This window comes from Silene latifolia, chromosome 9 (assembly GCF_048544455.1).
Source record: "Silene latifolia isolate original U9 population chromosome 9, ASM4854445v1, whole genome shotgun sequence".
Lineage (NCBI taxonomy): Eukaryota > Viridiplantae > Streptophyta > Magnoliopsida > Caryophyllales > Caryophyllaceae > Silene > Silene latifolia.
Genome location: NC_133534.1, coordinates 153,209,061 through 153,219,950, shown reverse-complemented (window position 1 = coordinate 153,219,950; position 10,890 = coordinate 153,209,061).

Sequence of the window (10,890 nt, the reverse complement as noted above, 5' to 3'; positions counted from 1 at the left end):
CTTTGAGCCCATTTAATGGCCCACTCTCTTCGGCTCTCCGTAGTAAGCGCCATAGCATTCTGCGGGACGGTATCAAGCCTCGGGATCGTCTGCTTCAGCCCAACTTGTCTCATCAGCCTTTCCGGAAAGATGCACACCATAAACTCCAATCCAGGAATGCGCACGGACCTAGTGGGATCCAAAGAAGACACTCCAGTGACGGATTTGAGGTGCCACCACGGTACGACCCACCTAATCAACGGGCCATCGTCGCTCTTCAGCTTGTTCTTCTAGTAATCACAGACCCGAGTGAAGTCCACCATGTACAACCTCGTCCTCATCGCAATCGAGCAGGCATGATAGGAAAGCACATGAACTGGGGGCTCGATCAATCGGAGCCGTTCCATAAGCCAAACCTACCAAAAGCGGGTATTAGACATCAAAAAAAAAAAAAAAACGAAAACGAAAAAAACGAAAAAAAGGAAAAAAGAAAAACAGAAAAAGAAAAACGTCTTTTACCTGCAGAAGGACGGGGCTTCCCAAATACGGTAGATCGCGGTTGGATTTCCCACTATCCAAGCCCAAAATAATCTCTCCTAAGCATAAGCAAGCTGGGCTCCTACGCAGCTCCATCTGCTCAACAAGGCCCAGAAGACGGGGATCACCTCTCAAGTCTTCATCAACATGCCCTTGGAAGACATACACGTGCAACAAGCAAAAGCCAAATGCCCTCCGCCTAGCAACATGAGAAACGGTGGGGTCGGCCCTGTTGATGAATCGATCTATGAAGTCCAGCATCCTCACCCCCTTCGAGGTAACTAGACGGTCCACCTCAAGTCTAGTCAATCCAAGCAAGTCTCTAAATTTTCTCTTGTACCCTTGCGAAGTAGAAGGAATGGCAGGCAAGTGTTCGGGATCCCACCCACCAATAGCGGCAATTTCTTCAGGAAATGGGCAAATATCACCTCCAGGGAACGCAAAAACATGGTAATTCGGGTCCCAATAGTCAAGGCAAGCATCCAAGAATGGTTTAACAATCTTGATGAGCTTTAAACTCAACAGTGACCCAAAATTATAAGCACCTATATCATGTTTCTCCATGTTCGAAAATTCGTTGGTCCATTCCTTCAAGCGGATCTCCAAAGTATTCATGATGAAAAATTTATTTTGAGAATTTTATGTAAGTAGACGAAGAAGAGACGGAAGAATTATGTGAATAAAAGCTCCATTGACGTTTCTATTTATACTAATTTCTATTTCCAAAAATCCGCCAGAACAGATTTATACTAATTTATACTAATTTTCCACGTTGGATCTTTCCTAATTCCATGAGAAATAATTTCCTATTCCTACGGGTTATTATTTTGGTAAATACGAGAAGATTACCATGTTTCAGGTTTCCTAATTTCGCGGGCACGCATTTCGAGGCGACATCGACATTTTTGCCATTTTATCACACTTGTATATTTTCATTTTAATTCATCATTTTAGAGAATAATTTTCGTTTTAATTTATTTTAGTTTTATATTTCTCATTTAATTCATTTATTTTACCGAATCTCAACATTTATATATTAATTTCAATTTCTTAATTTCATTTCTACATTTCTAACTTATAGATTTCTTTTTTTTCTTTTTTTAGGGGGTAACCCTCCCTACCGTCCGGTCATTTCCGGCAAAATTTTTGCATTCTTTGCATTCTTTTGAGTCACTCGCTTTGCGCTAATTAAGGCCATATGTATATATAAATGTATGCTTTGCGTGTTTTCTATGTAAATTTCGGCAGCATGACGGCGTAAACCGTCATCTACCAAACCTGTTCAAAACTAACCTGCAGATACAAGCAACACAACCCAGCAGCAAAGGCACTCAGGCCGTCGTATATACACCAAACAAAGGAAATGTACAACAAACTGGGGGCTCTCGCCCTAAACAAAGTCCAAAAATGTCCAAATCAATGTCCAAATGTACAAATGTACAAAATACGGCAAAAAGCTACACAAAACTACTGCTGGGCGCCCTCCAACTCTTCAACTCTTGCCGCGAGAACGGCAATCTCGGCGTCCCGAACCTCGAGCTCCCTCAACAAGCGAGTTGTCTCCTCCCGAGACTGGGTCAACTCTCGCTCCAACTCGCGGTCACCCTGTAAACAATAAATTGGCTCATGTCAATCGATTCAAGCAAAATCGGAAAATCAAAAATAAAAAATGAAATAGGCGCAAGGTTCATACCTGACGACCTCGACCGCCGACAAGTGCCTCGACGGCAGTAGCTCGCAGCCGGTTGGCCACCCTCCACAACGCCACAAACCGAGACGGCGCAACCTGCATTTTCAAAAAGAAGTTTTCAACAATTGAACAAACTCAATCAAATGTGTTCTTACACAGAAGTTATACAAGTTAGAGGGTTTACCTTCCGAATCAGATGCTGCCAGTCGTCCAGGCCAGCATCCGTCACAGCTATGTCAAAGTCACGCAGCTCGGAGATCGTCGTCCTCCCGGTCGCGTCAGTGTACTCGAGGGTCTCGGGGTACTCTGGGGGCTCGATGCCTGCCGCCTCGACCTCCTACAAAGACAAATGGTTCTCATTAATCGATGATCTTTCATCATAATTCTCAAAATTAAATCAAGAGGAAAAATAAAAGATGCTCACCACTACCGGCCAGTACGCCAACCTCCCGTAAAGGAACGCCGAGTAGTCCTCGCCAGGAGGAAGAAGGGCGTCATCACTGGCACCAGCCAAGTCCGCCTCCCTCTCGGCCTCCGAAGGCTCCCTAAACATCGTCCTGGGAGGATCGACGGGAACCGTCAACACGTCCCGAGAGCACTGACGAGCCAAGCGCTCGCCCAAGTACCACACAGGACCCATCGACGTCCTCAACAGCAGTCGGCTTTGGCTCCTAGGTCGAAGGACCTCAGCCACGAAAGGAGGTGCTCCAGCGTACTCCACCCAAGGTCTGGGCACCCACTGTGACAAGATAAACAAAGATCATCCCTATGATCCATTAAAGGCAAATATAAGAAGCAAGTGAATATAAGTGAGATACTCACGCTGTCCAGCGGAAGAGCGTTCACGTCCCGCCGGTAGACGTTGTGAGAAGAACGCTTGCTCTTCGTCCATCACATCACCCAATCCCTCACCACGGGATAGGCCTTCTCCAGCGGCTCCGTCCTCTTGGGCGCGAGGCCCGGGAAGTAGGAGTACACCCACGCCTGTAAAGCAGAATAATCAATGACGATCTTTCGTGAATCGATAAAGAAGGGAATTTACTTTGGTCTAAAGGAAGGTTCATACCTCCAGCAGTAGTCCAGGCCCGACAGCACCAGGAGAAGTCCCCTTCTCCATCAACTCCGGACGAACCATGGCCCTCATGAAGCAGATGAGGACCGCAAAACTAGCAGTGACCCAGTCCCAACGCCCTAGGGAACTCAGGTCATAAAGGAAGGGAAGAAGCTTCGTCGACAGCCTCTCGCCCTTGTCTCCAAGGTAAATCGAAGACAGAAACCACCAGAGCCACAAACGAGCCCTCTGCTTAGCTGTACAGGGAGGAGGAGCCGTCTCCCTCCCGTCGATCGTCACCAGCGCCGGGGTCTTTCCCGCAAAGTAGTCTCGAACGTAGGAGCTGGGTATCAAACCCAAGATCGAATGACCTTCGGCGACAAGTTCCAGCCGATCAACCTCCTCGCCTCGGCCGAGTCCACCCTCATGGCAGTCTCCGGCCACTCCACCTCCTCAGTCCCGCACGGCAGACCAGAAATCATGCCGTAGTCCTCCAGAGTGACTCCCACCTCACCGAAAGGCATGTGAAACGTGGAAGTCGTATCCCAGAATCGGTCCAAGAAAGCGCGGACCAGGCTAAGGTTAGCCCGCAGCTTCCTCTTCGCGATGTCCCGCCGACAGCCGCTCGTAGTGCTCCATCGCTGTCGTGTAACCCGAGAACGACCTGATGTTCCCGGCCTCCTATTGTGATTTGAAACAAAAGTTATCTTTAGTTTTGAATGAAGTTTGAAAGGAATTTGAACAAGTGAATCAAAGAGGATGAGTAATGAGTAGTGAATTCCTATTTACCAAACTCTTCACCGTCCTGTAGGATAGGTGACCCTCTGCCGCCCACAGCAGGTGCTTACTCTCGCAAGTCTCAGCCCACGCAGGAGCTCCTCTCAGCTGACGACCTCCTCGCCCAACGTTGGCCCGTCTCGGGGCCTCCTCCTCCTCGACAGCCTCCTCCTCATGGACCTCGTCCCCAGCAGCCATCACCGCAGCGGTGAAGGCCTGCTCTAAAGCCTCCTTGACAGTAGCAGCGTCTATCTCCATGGTAGCTCTCCCAGAAGTAGAAGCCTCATCACCTGCAACATTAAAGCAAATTTAGGCCGCGTCACGTGACGACAAGCCTTGTTTAAGGGATTTTCGAGCCTTCAGAAGCTCTAAAATCGCTCTTTTCTCGCCATCTTTGGCCGTATTCCCACCTACCCGATCACTTATGTGGTAATTTGGGTCAAGTCAAGCCTAATTTGAAGCCTAGTTTCGGGGTTCGAGTCGAAATTTCGGCAGCATTTCGTTATAACGGCAATTATGCCCTAGAAAGTGTCCTGAAAAAGCTGTCACAAACCAAAATTCTGAGATGATAGAAAGTTTACCCATCGTTCAAGGATCCCGAATATCAAGTTTCATCGCAAATGGGCAATCCTAAGGCTATTTTTGAAGCAATTTACGGTTTAGCTGTAAAACCGTCTCAAATTTCATTCAAAGGCTCAAAACTCAACGAAAATTCAAGACAAATACATGGTTATGTTCCTAGTATTACCTATTATCCATTTCTAATGTCACTTTGACAAGGCAAATGCGTTTGGGGGAAAAGCCCCAAAATTTCGATCAAATGGGTCATAAACCCTAATTTTTTGGGCTCAAAACTGAGTAAATGTAGACGATTAATGCAGGAATGAGACACATACCTCGATTAGTCATGATTAATGTAAGCTTTTGGATCAAACCTTGGCGGAAATGGTGATGATTTAAGAGAGAAATTGTGTGATTTGTGTTTCGAAATAATGAACATAAACCTCTGATTATCGCGTTTTTACGCAGAAATAACACTTTGGGGAATAGACGCAGCAGACGCTGCGCCTCTTCCAAGAGACGCAGCTCTTGCTGCGCCTCTTCCTTGTGTTCCCTCCATACGAATTTTCAAAAATTCGTTATGAATTCGTTATTTGTGGGCCCATCTTTGGTGCGCCTCTTCCCCGATGCTATTTTATTCTCTTGGTCCGTTTGACGATTTTCTTTCGTTCCGGCCCGCATTCCTCAGCCAGCAGCAGACTGTCGCATGTTATTTATTCCTTCCAAGACCTTTTGCTTGTCGCAACAAGCATTTATTCCTTCACAGAATTCGACACACCTTCATTATGTCTCCAGCGAGAGTAAGCGGATACACTTTCCCTCTCATGACAAGAAGAATAATTCCCAATCATGTCTCCAGCGAGAGAAAGCGGACGTACTGTCCCTCTCAAGACATGAGGATTGACATCTACCTAAGCAGATTTCCCCTCAGTAGTTCCCGCCTGTGTCCTGCTACTCGCAATTGTTTCTCGAAGAATACCCAAGCAGTTCCCGCCTGTGTCCTGCTACTCACAATATTTCGTGTTTCCTCGCGGAGTTCGACAAAGGGGTCGTTCTCCAGAAGTTCCCAAACCAATAGAGTTCCTATACCCAAGCTTTAGTTACCCTTAAGTTGAATTTATATTTGGCCTCCTTCCCGTCGATGCTTTCCTTTAGGGCCCCATACCCTAGCACAACCCATATATATCTTTTAGGTCTTAACCTTAGCTCCCATGCTTAACCTTAACTCCTATGCACCCCCGGAAGCATCTCGAGAAGAAGTCTCAGGTATGATCTCTTCTTATGGCTGGCGAGCCTCCTTACGTAGTCTAATGGACTTTAAACGACCCTCCCCGATAGTCGACAGACTCTAAAATGTTCCCGACGACAGGTCCTTGGTTCAGACCCCTTGAGCCGCCTCGCGTCGCCATAGTCGTCAGGTTGTAATCTTCGATTGACCTGATGGCTATACTTTGACTTTCGCCTTGTCCAAGCCTCAGTCAAAGTGGGGGCTCTGTAGATACCTCGTTTCTGCACCTCTCGCAAACCACCCGGTGATGATTGGGCCGCATGTTTGGTACGCGGAACGATTTGTGACAATTCGTAAGATTATCGTCAAGTGATTGCTCAAACATTAATATCTACCTCTTAGTTGTCATCTACGTGCCGATACGGTCGTTTTGACAGTAATTAGAGTACATTTGGAGTCCGGACCTAAAACCGTCTCCATTTTCTGATAACCATTAAATCCCGAGTCAGAATGTTCTGCAATGTTCCGGATATTTCTATTCCATATTCCATAATTTTTGTCTTTTGGTAAACAATTTCCCGTAATATTCGCATAAGATATTAAGGAAAACCGAATTATTTCCGTCCTACCATAACTCAAACACAGAAATCTTTCTTCCGCAGGAGGAAACCCCTTGGGAACAGACGCAGCAGGTGCTGCGCCTCTTCCAAGAGACGCAGTGGCTGCTGCGCCTCTTCCCAGGTCCTTTTCTGCGTATTTCTCGTATATTTTTCATATCTTTCCGAGATTCACTTCCAAAGAGTCTCTGAAACCCTAATTCCTCCACGTGATTAGTATAAATAGGAGCCTTCGCTCCTCATATTTCTCACGCAAGTGTCCGCCCTTCTCTTCTCCTTTTGCATTCTAGACTTTTGTTCTTACTTTATGGCGTCTACGTGCTTGAACATTCGACCACGTAAGCTCGGATCCTTCTGAGTACCAGCCTCGTTTACATGACCGAGCAATTTGACCAACTCCACAATCAATCAACTTAATTAATCTAATCGTTTTCCTCTTACGAGGGCACTTTCTTTACGTTCGCGTCGAGCATCACTAATTGATATCTTAGTCCTTCTCGTTTCGTTAACATGTAAGTCTGAGGGTGTATAATCTCCTTTTATTTATTGTATTTTAATTATTGTATCATCAATTGTAAGGTTTATGTCGAAAATATCATTAAAATCGATTTCTAAAACCATGCTTTAAAACCTCTTTTTACGGATTTCCAGTAGATAACCGTCGAGAAAGGACGCAGCAACTGATGCGCCTCTTCGAAGGAGCGCAGTTCCTGCTGCGCCTCTTCGTGAGGCTGCCGCAGTTCCTGCTTCCTTTCTTCTTCGTTCGTCCTCTATTATTCGTCAAAATTCTTTTACTTGTTTCGCTTGTTTGTTAATTCTTCATCGGGATAGCATATAATTCACATGTATATTATAATCATCATCATTAATATGTTTTAATCATCACAAATCCGACTTAAATCCCTTATAATCAATATTTGCGGGTTTTTGTCATTAAATTCAATTCCGGGTTATAGAGATTCAATTCATCAATATTGGGTTTCTGGAATTCGTCTTTGATATAGTTTTCATCCGTCTATTGTCATATTCGTCATATGTTCATTAATTCATCATGTTTAGTTTCATCCAATTAATTTGTTTAGCTTGTTAATATCTTTCACTCCTGTAATTAATCCATCTTATATTAATTCGTTTAATTCCGTCTTATTCTTGTTTTATCGTTTCTATGACCCATTCATATGTAAATAACCCATTAATCACTTTCATCCGAGTAAATAATTTTAATCAATCATTAAATTCACCAATGAGTATTAACAACATCCAATTCCGGCTTCACAGCCGGAATTCAGGTCAGGAACAGACGCAGCAACTGCTGCGCCTATTCCAAAGGACGCAGCTCTGCTGCGCCTGTTCCGGGTTGAATTATGTCCCTGAACTCCGTTTTTGCCTTGACCTAGTTTATTTAGTTTACGTATAATTGACTATTAATCGTATTATTGCCTAATTCCTGTTTAATATTTTTATTTCTTTATTCTTTTTCTCAAATTATCCGTTTTAATGGTATTTTCGACATAAATCGCCTAATCCGTTGTAATCATTGTAATTTTCATTATTGTAATTTATAGTTATTGTATTTCCTTTATTGCTTGTATGTTTTCACATGTAATTGAGCATTAAATCCCAATTCGACATTAATTGTTTGCTAATTAATTGTCAACCGACTTAGTCTAATCTTCACATGCTAGGATTAAAACTTGGATGTTGCATTGCATGCATACAATCGACGATATATCAAGTACGAATAACTTCCCTAATCATTAGTAGAGGCCGCTATCGAGGCGGGCGGGATTAGGTGTTCGATCAAAAGAGCTTCCTAATACGTACCCTCACCCCTTACTCCAGTAATCTTTGAACACCCGTGTTTATTGGCATCCACGAGTATCATTTCTAGACATAGAATGCTAAGGGTAACGATTGCTTAGTGTTCATGTCACTACTTTGTGTCTTGACATGACACGAGTATTCGAACGGTTCCAATTTCCCATAAAAATTGGTGGCGACTCCATACAAAATACAAACGCTTGTTTCTCTTTTCCTCCCAAGCGCCCCCGTGGGCCCCCGCTGTCCACAATATGGTGGACCTTCTTCAAAAAGTCAAAGCATCATACAAAGGGTACTTGGTGGAAAAGCTCAAAAGGAAACTTGCACGTGAAGCTACGTGTGGAAATTTGCCACCCACAATGTCAACTTCTAAGGAACTCGGTCATCAAGGTCATGAATTCTCCTTCTACTCTTGAAGGATTGATAAATTCGAATGCTATCATCGTCACCAAAGTTGAAAAAGAAGGTAGTGAGTGGAAGTCTCCGGACAACCATGAACCATACTTCTTGCGTTATAATGACAAGAATCATGGGCTAATTGGTTTGAAGCATCGTGAATATTCAAGTGCCAAGAAGAGGAAGAAAACAAGAATGAATGACAAATTCCCTTGGCCAAGCTTCGTCTTGAAGTTAAGCAAACCATACTTATGCTTATTTGGAGCTTGTTCACAAGCTTTCGATCTCCTTCTAAGAGCCTTGAGCTCTATGGACAAGAATCTCTACAATTTGAACTAGTTTGGTGGAGTCCTATCTCAAACCACCATTTGTAAGATATTTCTAGGACCTTTACCTTGTATAATATTATAAATTTTCGCATTTTTTTTTACAATTTCTTGCATGAGAGTAGTGAGAGAGAGTTTTCTTACATTCTTATTGAGTAAAATTTCAGAGAAAGATAAGGAGGAATATCAAAAGGGTGCAAGGGTAAGGTCTTTCAAAAGAAAAGAAAGAAAAGTTTGAAGAGCAGCAGAAGACGCTCGTCCTCAGCCTCCCTCTAGGTGATGTTCAGTTCTGACACAAAATCCGAGCGGATTAATGCCCAAGACGCTTGTCCTGAGAAAGACGCCCGTATTCCAAGTTTGACGCTCGTCCTGCTTGACACCTGAAGAAAATTTTGGGACTGAACTAGAATCCGAGCGGATTCTAAAGAGGACGCCCGTCCCGTTTTACCCGCTCGTCCCAAAGCGAGGACGCTCGTCTTTTGCTCCTCCCAGAAAAGGCAAGATCCTGTAACGAAATCCGAGCGGATTTTTCACACGACGCTTGGACCGCCTGGAGAAGACGCTCGTCCCGTACGCGAAGACACTCGGATTCCTGCGTTTTCCTCAGATTATCCGCCCAGGCCCGACCCGAGGACGCTCGTCCTACCCCTCTTTTCTATAAAACTACCCCCACTATCCCTCATTTCCTCATCTTATCTAAACACAATATACTCATCTTCATCCCCAAAACACTCCCTTCTCAACAAATACCAACAAAACCCTAACTTTCCCAAATCGAAAATGATGAACCTCAAGGGAAAAGCCAAGAAGCTTGTTGAAGCCGCTACCAATAAACGCAAGGGCTCATCTTCTTCATCCCCTCAACAAATGATGGTACCAAGAAACTTTTATCCCGTGATAAGAGGAGGGGTGGAGCAACTTGAGTACTTTCCGGAGGTACTCTTCACATCCGATGCCCACCGTACCAAGTTCGTCAAGTTGCTAGGTAAGCATTACTAACCGACTCAGTTTATTGATACTAGGGTGTTAGAAACCCTAGGGACAAGGTACCAGACCGAAATGTTCTTTGACAGTCTAGGGATAGGGAAATTATTCCATGCCCATGAAGAGACGTACCTTAGCCATACCTTGGAATTTTAGAGTAGCCTTCGTATTGTTTCGAACATGAGGGTGAATGTTGGTATGGAGTTTAGGTTGTGCAACATTGACCATAGCCTATCACTTGACCAATTTGCTCAAATTTTTGGTCTTATTGTACCAACAAACAACATCAACAAACCCTCCGATTATGATGTGGACCTAGTATGGAAGGCTATTTTTGGGAGGGATTTCATTCACCAAAAACAACGCTACACCTTTGCTATTCAACATCCGCTGATTCGGATCACCGAACGTTTCGTAGCCGGCACAATTAATGGGAGATATGAGCAAGATAGGTGCACTCTCCTCGATTTGACATTCCTTGAGTCCTATCTAAATGACTGGGGGACAAGGAGGTACAACTTCAATACCCCCCTTGAGATGCTTACGAGATTCTATGATTTCTCTCAAGGGAACACCCAACTTAAGACCTTCGTGATGGGAGGTCTAATTACTATCTTGGCAAACTACCTTTGTCCCGGGTTCAACACCCATGGGAATTATACATCCCTTGAGGGGAGTACTTTGATTGATGAGGACGCCGTCTTCAACCACCACTGGTGGTGTGCCTACATTCAAGAAGGGAGTGTAGAATGGTTCACAAAAGGGTGCACTTCTATTGTTCTTTCGTGGTGGAATATACCCGGTACCGACCCAAGATTGAGCCCGTATTCGCCTAGGCCGAGCTACCTTCTCGACATCCAAATCCTCGCCAACCCCCCTCTAAGAGAAGAACTACCCCGCCAACCTCCACAACCTCGTGGGAT